Here is a 20,999-nt window from a genome sequence, read left to right as displayed (position 1 = left end):
AGGAGACCTGGGCCATTAGCTAAGAGATGGTTCAAATTTTAAGCTTTTTATTACTATACAGGGTTTCCCTGGTGGCTCAGCTGGTAAAGAATCCACCAGCAATGCGGGAGACCTGGGTTCAATCCCTGTGTTTGAAAGATCCCCTGTAGAAGGCAAAGGGATCCCATTCCAGTATTCTGGCCTGGAGAATTCCATGGATGATAGAGTTCATGGGGTCTCAAAGAGTTGGACACGGCTGAACAACTTTCACTTTACTTACTTTTATTACTGCACTACAGCAAGGTTCACAGACATGGCAGGGAACAAGAATAGAGATTCTCAGAAATGGGGCCCCTGATCTGGCAGAATTTTGAGACACATATATAGATATAGATATAGATAGATAGATGGATATAAAATTCTAATAAATACAAAAGTTTAATAAATATCCTCATGAGAGTCATGATGTCAGTGGAGTTAAAAGTCTGCAACTAAAGACTTCCCTGGTAGTCCAATAGAAAAGAATCCACATGCTAATGCACAGGACTTGGGTTCTATCCCTTGTTGTGAAGATTCCATTTGCCTTGCGGCAACTAAGAAGGTGAACTGCAACTACTGAGCCCAGATGCCTAGAGCCCCTGATCTGCAACAAGAGAAGCCACCCCAATGAGATTCCACACTCTGCAACCAGAGAGAAGACTCCGGAACTAGAGAATACTCTTGAATAGGGAGGAAGACCAGTGCTGCCAAAACCAAAGAAACAAACAAAAATCCTGGCCAGCATGACAGAGAAATCCAAAGACGGTTGGCAACACCCAATCCACACCTGCCCCACCCACTTTCATGGACTTCCATTGTTTTCCCGAAAGCTGTAGAAGAGAGGTGAGGCCGGACCTACCTTCATCCTGGATATGGTGTATATTCAGTGGGGTGCTGTCCACCAGGATAACCAGGAGGACGAGAAGGGCTGCGGAGAGGCAGAGCTGTCTCATCTTGGTAGCCTTCCAGGAGGGCTCCTGAGGATGCTGAGGACAGACTGAGCTTTTAATATGCTGGCTGAGGGGTGGGATCAGGTGATGAGGAGGGGGGTGGGCAAGGGGAGGAGCTGTTTATTGCGTAATCTCCCTACCTAACCATGCCTCCTGCTTCTGTCTGCAGGGGTCAAATATCCAGTAAGAACAATTCTCAGACTTGATGATGCCTGTGGGTCTCATGTAAACACAGATTGTGATCAGACAGATGGAGGGATCATCCCAGCCCCTAGAGCAGTGCCTGGCATGTGATGGATGATAAGTAAGTGGTTGAGAGTAGATCAGAAGACAGATAAGTGACTAGCAATGTGTTAGCCCAGGTTCTCCATTTCAGCCTTCTGCATGAGTCATCTCACCTGGATCTCAATGCCCTGACCCCCATCACCTACCTCAGATGACAGGTGTGATACAGGTCACCTTCCTACAACCATTGCCACAACTTCTCCCGTGAATGGACACATGCACTTTACCAGGCATGTGTCCAGGCAGGAACTTAGCTGGTGAAGGTGAAGTCAACCTGGGCTCTAACACTGTTTATGCATCAAAAAACGAATAAGGGGAGAGACTGAGGAGAAGCAGGGAGCTGATCATGTATTCACAGCATGACCCACAGTTGTCCCTCATCTGGTTTCATCAACTAAATAGTTAAAAAGCTAAGATCATGGAATCTGCCATTATTTCATGGCAAATAGAAGGGGAAAAGGTGTAAGTAGTGACAGATTTACCCTAATTAGGCTCTAAAATCACTGTGGTTGGTGACTGCAGGTGTGAAATCAGAAGAAGATTGCCTCTTTTTAGCAAAGCTATGACAAACCTAGACAGTGTGTTGAAAAGTAGAGACATCACTCTGCCAAAATTTCCGTACAGTCAAGTCTATGGTCTTCTCATTGGTCACATATGTTTGTGAGATCTGGACCAGAAAGAAGGCAGAGTGCCAAAGAATTGATGCTTTGGAACTGTGGTGTTGGAGAACACTCCTGAGGTCCCTTAGACAGCAACAAGATCAAACTAGTCAATCTTAAGGGAAATGAACCCTGAATACTCATTGGAAGGTCTGATGGTGAAGCTGAAGCTCCAGTATTTTGATCATCTGATGTGAACAGCCAACTCATTGGAAAAGTCCTTGATGCTGGAAAAGATTGCGGGCAGAAGGAGAAGAGGGTGTCAGAGGAAGAGATTACTGGATGGCATCACCGATGCAATGGACATGAACTTGGGCAAACTTGGGTGGTGGTGAGAGACAGGGAGGCCTGGTGTGCTGCTCTCCATGGGGTCGCAAAGAGTGGGACACACCTGCGTGACTGAACAACAGCAATAATGTGGTATTACTATCACTATTATCATATCTGACATTCAGTAAATGGTTACTCTGCTAACATTTGAACAAAGCATTTAACAAATACATCTCTTTCACTCTCATCACGATCCTTTGAGATTGATAGAGAAAGAGAAAAGCAACCTCTGAGTTCCAAGACCTGAGCTGGTACCACCAACAGCCCTTTTGTTCTCCTGCTCAACATAAACATTTTACGAAGCTTCAACATCAGATGAGACCATACTGGATTGGTGAAAGTTGGATAATCATGCTTGAGCACTGAGCAAAAGAGCTACATTACACAAATCACCAATATGATCAAACATCTTATCTTGTGTGAGTGTTATTTCTTGGCCAGGTACAGATCAAACCTCTATCTAGTCTTTCCTTCTTGAATTTAAGATTAAGATACTCAGAGAACTACTCCATTTCCTAAACATCATCAATCCAGACAAAGCCAGCTTTCTGAAACCCTCCCCAAATTCAACTCACAGAAGCCCATGTCTTTTAATTTCTGTGGACGAGGGAAAGCAGGGAGCTGAACCTGTACCAACAGTCACCCCTCATCTGGTTTCACCAACAGGAAAGAGCTGTCTGCCTGAGTGGACATCAGGGGACCTTGGAAGACCACCAATAGCCACCCCCTTCCTCCTGCTCTCTCCCTCAGTGGTAACGGGGACATAGGACCTCGGTTTGGGTACCAGCTCTGCATTTTCCTAACATTGTGCCTGAGGGTTTAAGCCTCTCAGAACCCCGTGTCTTCAGGTGTTACCTGAGATCCATGTGGCACACTCATGTGGTTGCCATGGAAGCAATGGATGCAACAGACATATATTCCTTCTCCCTAGAAGTCAAAATCTTTGTAGTAGTAACAATAACAGTAATGAGTAATTACTCTAATTAAAATTTAAATTCTTCATTGTAGCAGGCATTATCCTAGACACATGAAACATAAAATTCATCTAATCCTAAGAAATCTTTAAAGAAAAGGGGAGAAAAGGGGAGAAACTGTTGACATATCCGCGTGTTACTGAGGAGGTACCTGAGATAACAAGAAATAAAGTAATTTGCTTAGATCATAGCTTGTAGAGAGAGGATTTGGGCCCAGCGATCTGACTTAGAGTCTGTGCACATGCATTCTGCTGCAATGCAAGCTGTAAATTAGAGTGCACACATGTCACACCCACTATCCCTTCACTCACTCTAGTTTATTACTTGTAGTTACAAACATAGAGCACCATTGAGAATGGCAGGAGCTCTCAATACCAAGCTGGCTTAGTACACATGTGCACCAGGAGTGGGCGACTCACAAAAGAAGCCGCTGTGAATGGAGAGTCCCTCTCTCCTGAGACATTCCATGTGCATGATTTCATTTAGCCTCATGTCAATCCTACAATATCTGGGATTCTCATACCACAGTGTCAAGCAGAAAGGAGAGGCTCAGATAGGTAAAGCCACTTGGTCAGGACACACAACCCGCGGATGGTACAACAAGGATTCACATTCAGGAGGCGCTCTGGCCCTGCCCCTCTTCCTGCCTCAATGTCTGCATCTGAGACCACAGAGTGGCTGAGACTCTCCCCAAAAGAAACTCCTCTTTTGTCTCCTCTCCTCTCTCATTGGTATGTCTTTTTCTCCCATTGTCCTCCTTACTCTGGTCAAAATTAGACGCCCCCAGTTCTGCAAGCCCCCTGATGGGCCAGTTCTGACTCCACCTCCATGCTCCTTGCTCATGTAAGTGTAGGCTCTAATTAGAAACCTGCAGGCAGGCCTCTTTAGAGAAATTGCAGGACAGGAACAAACAGTGGATGTACACTGGATGAAGACAAGTGATGCCAAACCTCTGGGATCCCAGGTCATATCTCTGCTTCTGTTCCTCAGTATCTCCATCTGAATAATGGGAATCTTCAATTCCATGCTATCTAAGGCCACATCTTCAAATGGATGGAATGCACCAGGGCAGAGATAAGATTTTAGATATTTCAGATGCTGTGCCGTCGGAGAGGTACTTTCACATCTGAGTAATGGGTGATTGTTTTCTTGCTACATGACACAGAGGACCTGACTTTTTAAGCCCCATGGTATATTTTTTTGAAATTATGTCTGAGATTAAAAGGGAGCGTAAACTAGAGGTTACACGTCTGGCTAGACTATATGTAATATAAGTTCACAGAGGTGATTTTACAATTTTAGGCATTTATAAGACTTCACAATGGGAGATTTAATTTAAAAATTTTCTATCAGTGCAGGACAAGTAACCCAATTGGCATTACAGTCCTGGTATTTAATAAGGACTGTGGGTCTCGATGTGAGTGAGCATCAGAATCCCTTAACCATTTGGCTAAACACAGATTTGAGATCTTCACCCCCAGACTTTGGATTCAGTAGCACATGGTGGGACCTGAGTAGCTGCATCAACAAGGTTTCCAAAGCACTGAGGGTGCTGCTTAAGGGACCACACTTTCAAAACCCTGAACTAAGCTAACAAGAGTGGCTCTCTTTTCAGGAGGGGCACATTCTCTCCAGTTTCAATCATCCCCAGTGTTTCTTATGGTCCACCTGCCTCCACCCGACTCCAAATACTTAAATGCACATTACTCACTTGTCCTGGAGGGCATTTAAAATTGTGACCTGTGAGGTGGGTTCATGGTAAGTGTTGATAAAAAGATAGCTTGCTCTTCTTTAACAATCTTATCAATTAACTATCATTATTCCTTTTTCAGAGATGAAGATACAGAACTACAGCTATGGAAAAATAACTTTCTGGAAGACAAACAGCTGAAAATCAGGAGAAAGACATTTGGCTGTTTGTCAAGTGTCACCAGATATTTTAAAATCACTAACAAACAAACATATGAACACCACCCAGGCAAATCTATTTGGTATTAACACAGATGATGCATCAAAGATTTTGGGCATGACTTCATGAATGTCACATCATACTCGCAAGAATATCAGGTGGTCCCAGCCTCTCTGGCAGCATCCAGGCAGCCACGTTCCCAAGGCTTTCAAAGTGCTGGTGGGGTGGAGGATGAAGGTGAGGATGCAGTGATGGAGAAGATTACAGCAAGAATCAGGAATTCAGATTTCAGGCTCCACGTTCACTCCAGACTGGAGGAGCTTTTCTCCTGCATTGTTTCCATCTGTACTTTAATATTCATGGACTGTACCCTTTGTGCCTGGAGCCGTGCAAAGTTCTAGGGATAAAGGGAAGATTTGCTCTCATGGTGCTTAGAGCCAACTAATTGAGACAGAAGTAAAGCAAGTACTCATATGGGAGAGAGGAAAGAGGCAGATTTCAGCCGAGGAAGGTTTAGTTGAGAAGCAAGAGGAAAGGTTGAATAATGTCACAAGCAGTCAGAGCTCAGCCCTGACCAGGTGCTCCTTGGACTTCAGTTTCTCAGGGTAGACCAGTTTCCATGACCTCTGCAAAAGAGAGGAACTTGCAGATTGAATCTCTGAAGCCCCAAACCTGGACCTGTGTACCTGGATAGGACCTAGGCCTTCCTAAAAATGAGCAACAACAGTCCTCTAAGGATCACAATGACCACCAAGAAGGAAGTGAATTTTTGAAGCCAAGGCGGGGGACTCAGTAGCACTACTGACCTGCTCTGGAGGTAGCTGACTTACCATGACAGTGCTTCTAGGGCTGACTTTTGCCAAGCTGGTCCCTGGAGGACTTGCTCAGCCCATAACTTCTGAGGACACTGCATCCACTTCTCCTGGGAGGTAGCGAAGAAAATAGTCGCTGTGGGCAGTTGTGAGGAGTGTGTACCCTCCTGAGCTCCACCTTTTCCCCTAGCCCTTGCCCTCTCCCCATGCCCTGCCTGCTGTCTTACTCAGGATAGGATATCACCTTCTGGGGCCTTAACACAGCCTGGCCCCCATTATAGTCTTTGATTTTAACTGTTTAGCTACCATATACAAAGGTCTCTTAAAACCTGGACTTGGCAATGTAGAAGTGTCTGCTTATTTTGGCCTTGTAGGGACCTATGTACAGTAGTTCCAGACAGATGTCAGGCCACAGGGCTGTAGGAATGGGAGGATCTCCATGAAATAGGACAATGTTCATTATAGCTGGGTCTAAAAGACGAACAACAGAAAATATCAGTTTGTTTGCACTGAGAGTGGTAGGGATGCAGGGGTGTGAAAACTCAGAGGGATGGGTTGAGGAGGGAGACGGGAGCGGGTTCAGGATGGTGGCAGGGGGGACACATGCACATTCATGGCTGATTCTTGTCAATGTATGGCAAAAGTTACCACAATATTGTAAAGTTAATTAGCCTCCAATTAAAATAAATTAATTTTAAAAATTAAAGAAAATACCAGTTTGCTTCCAATAGAGAGTGGTAGGGGTGCAGGGCTGTGAATGTGAAAAGGCCCTTTCATATCCTGCTTTGTAGGACATTATTACTAATGTTGTTAGGATTCAGATAAACAGGGTAATATTGTAAATATTTACATATCATTACTGAATATTTATATATGAATTGGCATGTTGCCAATGATTAGCTGCAAATAGAACAAGAATAAAGGATATGTATTAAGGATATTCTCCATATGTTGATCAAGACTGGAGCTAGACAATGGTCCACGAGTTTATAACCACTCATGAGTTTACTGGTCACTCTCCACACTACAGTCACAAGCATCCTGTTTCAAAGTGAATCATATTCCATGGCTCCAATGACCAGTCCCTCAGTGACCCCCTAGCTTTCTGAGAGTCATATTCTGATTCTTAAAATTCTACACGCCTCTTCATGACTTGTCCCCAGGCCCTCTGTTTCATCTCGTCCACTCCCCTGCCCCTCAACCCTCTCAGCCTCAGCCACTCTGGTCCTGGCTGCTGCTCAAACTTTCAGGCACTTTTTTGGAAGGAGCTGATCAAAACCTCCTTATCACAGAGCCTTTCTCTGATGCTTGCCAGCCACCTTTACCCCCATCACTCTCTTTCTTCACAACACTCATCATAACCTGGCATAGGATTTTCCCCATTCTTTACTGTGTGTTTCCCTCCATTATTGTGTGTATATTATTTTCCTATATTTTGTTTAGAGTTGTTTCCCTACCGAAAAAACTATGGTCTCAGAATCAAAAAGATACATTTTGATAAGTATTTCTCAAGTAAATGACTCTCCTGTTTTGGACTCATGCCAAGTGTATCATCATTGAAGAGAAAGGATAGAGTAAAAATCCTATTAATCTCTATGATAATGAGGCATATATATATATATATATGTACGAGTGCAACAGTCATGTATATCATTATAGAAAATTAAAATATACTCTGATAGAACAGCAAGGGGAAGGGCATTCGGCCTTGACTAACATCCTATCAGCCTGGGGAAAGCAATTTTGGCCCCAAGAGCAAACTCAACAAAGTATGGCATTTCTTGCTCTGCCTGCAGTTGCCTCTGAAGAGAAGACCCTCAGCTGTCATGCAACTCTCTGATTAATTTCATCACAGGGATATGATCATTATTTGACACATATGGCTTTTTTTTTTTTTTTTTCGATATGTCATGGAGAAAAATAGGTCGACAAGACTTTCAGATGAAAATTTTTGCTGGAAAATGGACACAACTGATCACAAAGGTGTAAATTCTTTGTCCTCATGACTGGTAATCCTTCTAAAAATCTGTAAAACATGGTGCCCCTGCTCTCATGAAAGAGCTGCAGATGGGACTATCCCAGGACATACAGCATGTAGGTGGCAGTATGAGGACAAGACGCAATCTGTTAAAACCCATTTAATCAAGTCCCTGATTCTGTCGGCAATTCTGAAAATGCAGAGAACTACTGAGGGGTTCTAAATGCTCTGTTCAGCACATTATAGTCCCCTTACCCCGGATCTCACCTGAGACACAAATGGAAGAAAACAGTGAGTCTGGGTTTTGTCCCTGACAACAAACATGTGGGGTCTCTGCCAACAGAACCCAGTTCCCCCACACCCACTGGGCATCCAGCAGTCTATTCACTTTTGACACTAAATCTGCAGAGGTGACCCAGACCCCACATGGTGAGGGCTCCACCCTTGAGGACAGCCCACACTTCCAAGTATTGATCACAAGCCTTGGGGTCACTTACACGTGTGGCCAACTGACTGTTAATTCAGATATTGTTTGACCCAACTCCCATGCTGAACAAGTTATCAGGATCGCTCACAGAAATGGGGACCTTTACTTATGGTCCCCTCTTATATAAAGTCCGCACTGAATAAAATAAAACTCCAAGACAGCAAAAGGGATGAGAAGCATAAGGCAAAGAGGAAGAAGGAAATTCTGAGCGTCCATGCCATCTCAAGACACTCCTCCCTTAAACCATTGATGTTATTACCCCTCTTAAAGTCTCTGAATGCAGTGTTCAAGGGTTTTAATTGACAGTTTGAAGTGGTCAGTTTGACTAAATCTTTGGCCATTTCTCGATGGAACTCAGTATCCATTCTCTCTCCCCCAGAAGACAGGGGACTGAAAATTCAAACCTTCTAATCATATGATGGCATATTCTGGAGTCCAGGTGTGCATAGATACTATCTAAGGTCTGATCCTTCACAGATTTCAGTACTTAGAGAAAGACAATAAATTTCAAGAGTTTCCGGATTCCTGGGGCATAAACCAGGATAAGGATCCTGGATATTTTAACTATCCTAAATGGCATTTAGAGACAAGGTAGAGACTAGGAATAGACAGTCTCAGAGATGAAATTCATGATTTTGTAAAATGAGGTGGGATAATTTTATTAAAAGCAGAACACATATTGATACTTTTTGAGAGTCAAGAAATGTACTGGAGTTCAACTGCTCACTTCCCAGAAGAAATCCAGAGAGGGCTGGCAGCATCCTCCATACCTGTATTCCCACCCCTTCCATGCACTCACCTTCTTTCCCTCCAGTCTGTAGAGGAGAGGCGACCTGGGACATACCCCAGACCTGGTTGCTAGTTTCATTCCCTGGAATGCTGGCCAGAATGGTGCCCAGGGAAAATGAGCAAGGCTTCAGAGAAGCAGATTCTGCTCATGTTTGTGACCTTGCAGAAGGGCATCTATGGAAAGACAGATGTTCACAGATCTGTTTACACCCCAGCAGATGGGTAAGAACAGATGAGAAGGAGGGAAGTGAGGAAATAGAGGATTTGGGGTCAGTCATGTACAACGTGTAATCTCTCCACATTCCATTGTCCTGTTTCTCCCTATGCTTGTGTGTTTGCTCAATCACTTCATCTTGTCTGACTCTTTGACACCCCATGGACTGCAGCTCACCAGGCTCCTCTGTCCTGCTTGTCTGCTCAGGGCAAATGAACAGTGACTTCAGTCTTCAAATTTGACTCTCTCTGTGGTCTCATGAAAACACAGAATGTGAATCTACAGGTGAAATTTTGTCCAATATGGTCCTCAAGAAGCATCCCAGCACCTACAGCACTGCATGGCCCGTGAAAGATGGTGTGTGGGTGAATGAGAGCAAATCAAAGGACTGCTAGGTGATCAGCAGTGTGTTAGGCCAGGTCCTCCTTTACAGCCTCAGGCAGCCGTCTTCATATCTACATGTCAGTGCTCTCACATTAACCCCATTTATTTCAGAGGACTGGTATGACACGGGTAAGTTTCCTGCAACTGTTGTGACAGCACCTCTACTGGACACACAAGTTATTTACTTTGAACTGGTTCAAAGAGATGTTGAGCCAAGGAAAAACATCTCTATCTGGGCCACAAACCCTGACATTCTGGATAGAAATAAAGGAAAGGGCATGGGCAGAATGGAAATGGAAGAATAATGTGTCTCCAGAGCATGACACCCACTGCCCCTTGCCTGGTTTCACATAACAGGAGAGCTATGTGCCAGAATGGACCTCAGAAGCTAGAGTAAATCTCAGGAACTGGAAGATTGCCTACCACCAATACCCCAACCCACAACTCAGACTCTACACTGTAGTTTTTGGAACCGAGGAACCCTGGCCCTGACATTGGTCCAGGCAGGAACTTAGCTGGTGAAGGCAATGTCATCCTGGGCTATAACTGTTCATGCATCAAAAAGCAAGGGGAGGGAACAGAGGGGAAGAAGGCAACTGAACCTGTATCCACAGCATGACCAACAGTCATCTATCATCTGGTTTCACCAACAGGAGAGCTGTATGCCTGAGTGGACATCAGGGGAACTTGGAAACACTGGTAGCCACCCATTCCTCCTGCTCTCTCTGTCACTGATGATGGGGCCATGGGATCTTGGTTTGGGTACCAGCTCTGCATTTTCCTAACTTTGTGCCTGAGGATTTAAAACTCTCAGAACCCTGTGTCTTCAGGTGTCACATGAGACCGATGATGCCCACATGATGTGGTTGCTGTGGAAGCAATGGATGCAACAGGCTTTCCTTCCCCCTAGAAGGCAAAGTCTTTTGTAGTAGTATTACTCTAGGTAAAACTTAAATTCTTCATTGTATCAGGCAATATCCTAGATACATGAAACATATAATTCATCTAATCCTAAAAATCCTTAAAGAAAGGGGGAAAGTGTTGACATATCCTCATGTGGCTTTCTTCTCAGGAAGGGAGCATTCTCTCGAACTTCCACAAGCCCCACCATTTTGCATGGTCCACCTGCCTCCACCTCACACAAAATACTTCCATTCACATTACTCATTTGTCCTGGAGGCATTTAAAATTGTGACCTGTCATGTGGGCTCACAGGAAGTGTTGATTAAAAGATAGCTTGCTCTTTAACAATCTTATCAATCAACTATCATTATTCCTGTATTAGAGATGAAGATACCAAACTACAGCTACAGAAAAGTGACTTGCTGCAAGACAAACAACTGAAAATCAGGAGGAAAACACTTGCCTATTTTTCAAGTATTCCCAGATATTTCAGTTTCACTAACACACAAACAAACACCACCCAGGCAAATCTTGATACTAACACAGATGACGCATGAAAGATTTCGGATGTGATTCCATGACTGGCAATCACATTTACAAGGAAACGAGGTGGTCCCAGCCTCTCTGGCAGCATCCAGGCAGCCACGTACCCAAGGCTCTCGAGGTGCTGTTGGCATGGAAGATGAAGGTGGGGATGTATTGACAAAAAAGATTACAACAAGAGTCAGGAATTCACATCCAGGCTCTTCTTTTCCTGCAGTCACGAAGAACTTTTCTCCTGCATTATTTCCATCCTTACTTCAATATTAATGGACTGTATCCTATGTGCCTGGAGCTGTGCAAAGTTCTAGGGATAAAGAGAAGACTTGATCTCATGGTGCTTAGAGCCAACTGGATGAGACAGGAGTAAAGCAAGTAGTCCTATGGAAGAGAGAAAAGAGGCAGATTTCTGCTGAGGAAGGTAGGGTTGAGAAGCAAGAGGGAAAGGCTGAATATTCTCACAAGCCATGACTGGCTGCTCCTTAGACTTGAGCATCTCAGGGGAGCCCAGTTCCCATGGTCTTTGCAAAAGTAGAGGAATTTGCTGATTGAATCTCTGAAGCCCCACACCTGGACACTGTGTACCTGGTCAGTACCTAGGCCATCCTAAAAATGAGCAATAACAAGTCCTCCCAGGATCGCAGTGACCACCAGAAAGAAGTGAATTTTTGAAGCCGATGTGGGGAACTCAGTAGCACTACCAACCTGTCTCTTGCATGGCTGAATTACTCTTCCCATCTAAGAAAGGGGAGCATGAGAATGAGCTTCAGATCACCAGAATGGTGCTTCTAGGGCTAACCTTTTGCCAAGCTGGACCCTGGAGGACATGCTTAGCCCATGATTTCTTTTTTTAAATATAAATTTATTTATTTTGATTGGAGGCTAATTACTTAACAATATTGTATTGGTTTTGAAATACATCAACATGAATCCACCATGGGTGTACACGTGTTCCCCATCCTGAACCCTCCTCCCACATCCCTCCCCATACCATCCCTCTGGGTTATCTCAGTGCACCAGCCCATGCATTCTGTATCATGCATTGAACCTGGACTCGCAATTCGTTTCACATATGATATTATACATGTTTCAATGCCATGCTCCCAAATCATCCCACTCTCGCCCTCTCCCACAGAGTCCAAAAGACTGTTCTATAACTTGTGTCTCTTTTGCTATCTCGCATACAGGGTTATCGTTACTTTCTAAATTCCATATATATGCGTTAGTATACTGTATTGGTGTTTTTCTTTCTGGCTTCAGATCAGATCAGTCGCTCAGTCGTGTCCGACTCTTTGCGACCCCATGAATCGCAGCACGCCAGGCCTCCCTGTCCATCACCAACCCCCAGAGTTCACTGAGACTCACGTCCATCGAGTCAGTGATGCCATCCAGCCATCTCATCCTCTGTCGTCGCCTTCTCCTCCTGCCCCCAATCCCTCCCAGCATCAGAGTCTTTTCCAATGAGTCAACTCTTCACATGAGGTGGCCAAAGTACTGGAGTTTCAGCTTTAGCATCGTTCCTTCCAAAGAAATCCCAGGGCTGATCTCCTTCAAAATGGACTGGTTGGATCTCCTTGCAGTCCAAGGGACTTTCAAGAATCTTCTCCAACACCACAGTTCAAAAGCATCAATTCTTTTGCGCTCAGCCTTCTTCACAGTCCAACTCTCACATCCATACATGACCACAGGAAAAACCATAGCCTTGACTAGACGCACCTTTGTTGGCAAAGTAATGTCTCTGCTTTTCAATATGCTATCTAGGTTGGTCATAACTTTCCTTCCAAGGAGTAAGCGTCTTTTAATTTCATGGCTGCAGTCACCATCTGCAGTGATTTTGGAGCCCAGAAAAATAAAGTCTGACACTGTTTCCACTGTTTCCCCATCTATTTCCCATGAAGTGATGGGACCGAATGCCATGATCTTTGTTTTCTGAATGGTGAGTTTTAAGCCAACTTTTTCACTCTCCTCTTTCACTTTCATCAAGAGGCTTTTTAGTTCCTCTTCACTTTCTGCCATAAGAGTGGTGTCATCTGCATACCTGAGGTTATTGATATTTCTCCCGGCAATCTTGATTCCAGCTTGTGTTTCTTCTAGTCCAGCGTTTCTCATGATGTACTCTGCACATAAGGTAAATAAACAGGGTGACAATATACAGACTTGATGAACTCCTTTTCCTATTTGGAACCAGTCTGTTGTTCCATGTCCAGTTCTAACTGTTGCTTCCTGACCTGCATACAAATTTCTCAAGAGGCAGATCAGGTGGTCTGGTATTCCCATCTCTTGAAGATTTTTCCACAGTTTATTGCAATCCACACTCTGTATAATAGGCTCCAGTTTTATCCACCTCATTAGAACTGATTCAAATGTATTCTTTTTAATGACTGAGTAATACTCCACTGTGTTATGTACCACAGCTTTCTTATCCATTTGTCTGCTGATGGACATCTTGGTTGCTTCCATGTCCTGGCTATTATAAACAGTGCTGCGATGAACATTGGGGTACACGTGTCTCTTTCAATTCTGGTTTCCTCAGTGTGTATGCCCAGCAGTGGGATTGCTGGGTCATACGGCAGTTCTATTTCCAGTTTTTTAAGGAATCTCCACACTGTTCTCCATAGTGGCTGTACTAGTTTGCATTCCCACCAACAGTGTAAGAGGGTTCCCTTTTCTCCACACTCTCTCCAGCATTTATTTCTTGTAGACTTTTGGATACCCGCCATTCTGACTGGCATGAAATGGTACTTCATTGTGGTTTTGATTTGCATTTCTCTGATAATGAGTGATGTTGAGCATCTTTTCATGTGTTTGTTAGCCATCTGTATGTCTTCTTTGGAGAACTGTCTGTTTAGTTCTTTGGCCCATTTTTTGATTGGGTCGTTTATTTTTCTGGAGTTGAGCTGCAGGAGTTGCTTGTATATTTTTGAGATTAGTTTTTTGTCAGTTGCTTCATTTGCTATTATTTTCTCCCATTCTGAAGGCTGTCTTTTCACCTTGCTTATAGTTTCCTTTGTTGTGCAGAAGCTTTTAATTTTAATCAGGTCCCATTTGTTTATTTTTGCTTTTATTTCCAATATTCTGGAGGATGGGTCATAGAGGATCCTGCTGTGGTTTATGTTGGAGAGTGTTTTGCCTATGTTCTCCTCTAGGAGTTTTATAGTTTCTGGTCTTATGTTTAGATCTTTAATCCATTTTGAGTTTATTTTTGTGTATGGTGTTAGAAAGTGTTCTAGTTTCATTCTTTTACAAGTGGTTGATGAGTTTGTCCAGCACAACTTGTTAAAGAAATTGTCTTTAATCCATTGTATATTCTTGCCTCCTTTGCCAAAGATAGGTGTCCATATGTGCGTGGATTTACCTCTGGGCTTTCTATTTTGTTCCATTGATCTATATTTCTGACTTTGTGCCAGTACCATACTGTCTTGATGACTGTGGCTTTGTAGTAGAGCCTGAAGTCAGGTAGGTTGATTCCTCCAGTTCCATTCTTCTTTCTCAAGATTGCTTTGGCTATTCGAGGTTTTTTGTATTTCCATACAAATTGTGAGATTATTTGTTCCAGCTCTGTGAAGAATACCGTTGGTAGCTTGATAGGGATTGCATTGAATCTATAAATTGCTTTGGGTAGTATACTTATTTTCACTACATTGATTCTTCCAATCCATGAACACAATATATTTCTCCATCTATTAGTGTCCTTTTTGATTTCTTTCACCAGTGTTTTATAGTTTTCTATATATAGGTCTTTAGTTTCTCTAGGTAGATACACTCCTAAGTATTTTATTCTTTTCGTTGCAATGGTGAATGGAATTGTTTCCTTAATTTCTCTTTATATTTTCTCATTATATAGGAATGCAAGGGATTTCTGTGTGTTGATTTTATATCCTGCAACTTTACTATAATCATTGATTAGTTCTAGTAATTTTCTGGTGGAGTCTTTAGGGTTTTCTATGTAGAGGATCATGTCATCTGCAAACAGTGAGAGTTTTACTTCTTCTTTTCCAATTTGGATTCCTTTTATTTCTTTTTCTGCTCTGATTGCTGTGGCCAAAACTTCCAAAACTATGTTGAATAGTAGTGGTGAGAGTGGGCACCCTTGTCTTGTTCCTGACTTTAGGGGAAATGCTTTCAATTTTTCACCATTGAGGATAATGTTTGCTGTGGGTTTTTCATATATAGCTTTTATTATGTTGATCAGCCCATGATTTCTAAGGACGCTGCAGCCACTTCTCCCAGGAATCAGCGAGGAAAATAGTCTCTGTGTGCAGTTTTGAGGAGTGTGTACCCTCCTGAGTTCCACTTCTTTCCCCAGCCCTTCCCCTATCCCATGCCCTGCCTACTGTCTTACCCAGGATAGGACAGCACCAGCAGGGGTCTTAAAACAGCAAGGCCACCACTGTAGTCTTTGTTCTTAATATTTTAGCTACCATATCCAAAAATCTGCCAGAACCTGGACGTGGCATTGTAACTGTGTCTGCTTAGTTTGGCCTTGCAGGGACCCGTGAATGGAGGCTACAGACAGATGTCAGGCCACAAGGCTGTAGGAATGTGAGAATCTCAGTGAAATAGGAAAATGGTCATTACAGCTGGGTCTAAAAGGTGAAATACAGAAAATACCAGTTTGTTTGCAATAGAGAATGGTATGGGTGTGAATGTGAAAAGACCATTTCATATCCTGCTTTGTAGTACATTATTATTAATGTTGTTAGGCTTCAGATTGACAGAGTAATATTGTAAATAATTACATATCATTACTGACATTTATACATGATTTGGCATTTTCCCACTGCTTAGCTACAAATAGAACAAGAAAAAGGTACATATTAAGAATATTCTCCATATAATACAGTGATCTGTAGATGTATATAGTTGTAAGATTCCAGTATAAAAAAGAAACTGTGGAGGCATCATGATTTAATGGAGGAATGACTGGAAGAAAACCTCCCACTGTGTTCACTTCGTTTACATCATGGGCACTAGAATTAAGGAATATTGAGGGAATATTGATCTTCTGGTTTATATAAGAAGTATTAGTTTGATCTTCTAACTGGTCCTGGAACTGAACACCAAAAACTACTGGATTTTCTTAGAGGTGACAGCACCAAGGGAGTCTTTTATGATGTGAGAGAGGTAATCAGCAAAGCCTCAACATAACCTTAGAAAGGAGGTTGTTTGCTTGGGTAACTAACAGCTGATTTGGTGGTTGATTTGTTTTTATTTTTATATATTTTTTAATTGAAGGAAAATTGCTTTACAGAATGTTGTTGCTTTCTGTCAAACATCAGCATGAATCAGCCATAGGTATAGGTTTTAATTTCAGCCTCTGCTTTTCCTTCCCCCAAAACTCAGAGAGACAAGGGTTAGAATGGTGAATACATCACAAATGGCTAAAGACTGAATGAATCCTGATTTGTGATGAAGCCGCCACAGAAATCTCAACAGAGCAAGTGATTCATGTAGTTCTAATGTACTGAATTCAATCCAGGCAACAAAATGGATACACACTTCATCATGGCTCACCTGGAAAATGCAGCAGCCCACCCAGGGGCCTCTGCCTTGGCCCTTTGCCCCCTAGAAGCCACTTTCCATTCTACAGCAACAAAGATCCTGTTTCAAAGTGAATCCTATCCCATGGCTCCCATGACCCATCCCTCATTGACCCCCTTGCTTTCTGAGAGTCAAATTCTGATTCTTAAAGTTCTACAAGCCTCCTCATTACTTGCCCTCAGGCCCTCTCTGTCTCATCTCCTCCACTTCCCTGTCCCTCAACCCTCTCAGCCTCAGCCACTCTGGTCGTGGCTGCTGCTCAAACATTCAGACACTTTTTTGGAAGCATCTGTCCAAAATCTCCTTATCACAGAGCATTTCCCTGACCCTTGCCAGCCTCTTTTATCCCCATCTGTCTCTCTCTTCACAACACTCATCATAACCTGGCATAGGATTTTCCCCAACTTTATTGTGTGTTCCCCTCCTTTATTGTGTGTATATTATTTTACTATATTTTGTTTATAGCTGTTTCCTACTTAAAGACTATGCTCTCAGAATCAAAAATATACATTTGGGTAAATATTTCTCAAGTAAGTGACTCTCCTGTTTTGTACTCATGCCAAGTGCACCATCATTGAAGAGAGTGGATAGAGTAAAATTATTCTATGATGATGAGGCCTGTCCATATAATTATGCATGTAACTGTCATCTATATCATTATAGGAAAATAAAATGTAGTCTGATAGGGGCACAAGGGGAAGGGCATTGATTCTTGACTAAGATCGTACCAGCCTGAAGAAAGCAATCCTGGCCCCAAGAGCAAACTCAATAAAGTACTGCATTTATTCCTCTGCCTGCCATTGCCTCTGAAGAGAAGACCCTCAGGTGTCACTCAACTCTCTGATTAATTTCATCACTGGGATATAATAATTATTTGATGCATATGTTTTTTAGGATATGTCATGGAAAAGGTAGATAGGTTGACAAGTCTTTCAGATGAAAATTTTTGGTGGAAAATGGACACTTCTGACCACAAAGGTATGAATTCTTTGTACTCATATCTATTAATCCTTTCAAAAAATCTCTAGAAATTTGGTGCCCCTGCTCTCATGAAAAAGTTGCAGGTCAGACTATTGCAGGACACACAGCATGTAGGTGGTAGGATGAGGACAAGACACAATCTGTCACAACCCATTTAATCAAGTCCCTGATTCTGTTGGGAATTCTAAAAATGCAGAGAAATACTGAGGGGTTCTAAATGCTCTGTTCAACATATTATAATCCCCTTTCCCTGAATCTCACCCCAGATACAAATGGAAGAAAACAGTGAGTCTTGGTTTGGTCCCTGACAACAAACATGTGGGGTCTCTGCCAACAGCAACCTATTCCCTCACACGCACTGGGCATCCAGCAGTCAATTCACTTCTGAAACAAAATCCATAGAGGTGACCCATATCCCACATGGTGAGGGCTCCATCCTTGAGATCGGCCCACACTTCAAGTGTTTATCACAAGCCTTGGGGTAACTTACACCTGTGACCAACTGACTGTTAATTGAGATATTCTTTGACTGAACTCCCATGTTGAATAAGTTATCAGAATTGCTCAGAGAAATGGGGACCTTTTACTTATCAGTTCAGTTCAGTAACTCAGTCGTCTCCGACTCTGCGACCCCATGAACCCCAGCACGCCAGGCCTCCCTGTCCATCACCAACTCCCGGAGTCCACCCAAACCCATGTCCATTGAGTCGGTGATGCCATCCAACCATCTCATCCTCTGTCATCCCCTTCTCCCCCTGCCCTCAATCTTTTCAGCATCAGGGTCTTTTCAAATGAGTCAGCTCTTCGCATCAGGTGGCCAAAGTATTGGAGTTTCAGCTTCAACATCAACCCTTCCAATGAACACCCAGGACTGATCTCCTTTAGGATGGACTGTTTGGATCTCCTTGCAGTCCAACGGACTCTCGAGAGTCTTCTCCAACACCATAGTTTAAAAGCATTAATTCTTCTGCCCTCAGCTTTCTTTATAGTCCAACTCTCACATCCATACATGACCACTGGAAAAACCATAGCCTTGACTATATGGACCTTTGTTGGCAAAGTAATGTCTCTGCTTTTGAATATGCTATCTAGGTTGGTCATAACTTGCCTTTCAAGGAATAAGCATCTTTTAATTTCATGGCTGCAATCACCATCTGCAGCGATTTTGGAGCCCAGAAAAATAAAGTCTGACACTGTTTCCACTGTTTCCCCATCTGTTTCCCATGAAGTGGTGGGACCAGATGACCTGATCTTAGTTTTCTGAATGTTGAGTTTTAAGCCAACTTTTTCACTCTCTTCTTTCACTTTCATCAAATGGCTCTTTAGTTTTTCTTCACTTTCTGCCATAAGGGTGGTGTCATCTGCGTATCCGAGGTTATTGATATTTCTCCCAGCAATCTTGATTCCAGCATGTGCTTCCTCCAGCCCAGCATTTCTCATGATGTATTCTGCATATAAGTTAAATAAGTATGGTGACAATATATAGCCCTGATGTACTCCTTTTCCTATTTGGAACCAGTCTGTTGTTCCATGTCCATTTCTAACTGTTGCTTCCTGACCTGCATACAGATTTCTCAAGAGGCAGGTCAGGTGGTCTGGTATTCCCATCTCTTTTAGAATTTTCCACAGTTTATTGTGATCCACACAGTCAAAGGCTTTGGCATAGTCAATAAAGCAGAAATAGATGTTTTTCTGGAACTCTCTTGATTTTTCGATGATCCAGTGGATGTTGGCAATTTGATCTCTGGTTCCTCTGCCTTTTCTAAAACCAGCTTAAACATCAGGAAGTTCATGGTTCACATGTTGCTGAAGCCTGGCTTGGAGAATTTAAAGCATTACTTTACTAGCATGTGAGATGAGTGCAATTGTGTGGTAGTTTGAGCATTCTTTGGCATTGCCTTTCTTTGGGATTGGAATGAAAACTGACCTTTTCCAGTCCTGTGGCCACTGCTGAGTTTTCCAAATTTGCTGGCATATTGAGTGCAGTACTTTCACAGCATCATCTTTCAGGATTTGAATTAAATCAATTGGATTCCATCACCTCCACTAGCTTTGTTCGTAGTGATGCTTTCTAAGGCCCACTTGACTTCACATTCCAGGATGTCTGGCTCTAGGTGAGTGACCACACTTTCGTGATTATCTGGGCTGTGAAGATCTTTTTTGTATAGTTCTGTGTATTCTTGCCACCTCTTCTTAATATCTTCTGCTTCTGATAGGTCCATACCACTTCTGTCCTTTATTGAGCCCATTTTTGCATGAAATGTTCCCTTGGTATCTCTGATTTTCTTGAAGAGATCCCTAGTCTTTCCCATTCTGTTGTTTTCCTCTATTTCTTTGCATTGATCGCTGAAGAAGTCTTTCTTATGTCTTCTTGCTATTCTTTGGAACTCTGCATTCAGACGTTTATATCTTTCCTTTTCTCCTTTGCTTTTCACTTCCCTTCTTTCACAGCTATTTGTAAGGCCTCCTCAGACAGCTATTTTGCTTTTTGCATTTCTTTTTCTTGGGGATGGTCTTGATTCCTGTCTCCTGTACAATGTCACAAGCCTCCATCCATAGTTCATCAGGCACTCTATCTATCAGATCTAGTCCCTTAAATCTATTTCTCACTTTCACTGTATAGTCATAAGGGATTTGATTTAGGTCATACCTGAATGGTCTAGTGGTTTTCTCCACTTTCTCCAATTTCAGTCTGAATTTGGAAATAAGGAGTTCATAATCTGAGCCACAATCAGCTCCCAGTCTTGTTTTTGCTGACTGTATAGAGCTTCTCCATCTTTGGCTGCACAGAATATAATCAATCTGATTTTAGTGTCAAAATCAGACTCTACAAGAGTCTTCTCTTGTGTAGAGTCTTCTCTTGTGTTGTTGGAAGAGGGTGTTTGCTACGACCAGTGTGTTCTCTTGGCAGAACTCTATTAGCCTTTGCCCTGCTTCATTCTGTACTCCAAGGCCAAATTTGCCTGTTACTCCAGGTGTTTCTTGACTTCCTAGTTTGCATTCCAGTCCCTTATAATGAAAAGGACATCTTACGGGGGTGTTAGTTCTAGAAGGTCTTGTAGGTCTTCATAGAACTGTTCAACTTCAGCTTCTTCAGTGTTACTGGTTGGGGCATAGACTTGGATTACCATGATATTGAATGCTTTGCCTTGGAAATGAACAGAGATCATTCTGTCGTTTTTGAGATTGCATCCAAGTACTGCATTTTGGACTCTTTTGTTGACTATGATGGCTACTCCATTTCT

Source organism: Bos javanicus, chromosome 13, assembly GCF_032452875.1.
Source record: "Bos javanicus breed banteng chromosome 13, ARS-OSU_banteng_1.0, whole genome shotgun sequence".
Lineage (NCBI taxonomy): Eukaryota > Metazoa > Chordata > Mammalia > Artiodactyla > Bovidae > Bos > Bos javanicus.
Note: the sequence above shows the minus strand (reverse complement) of the source record.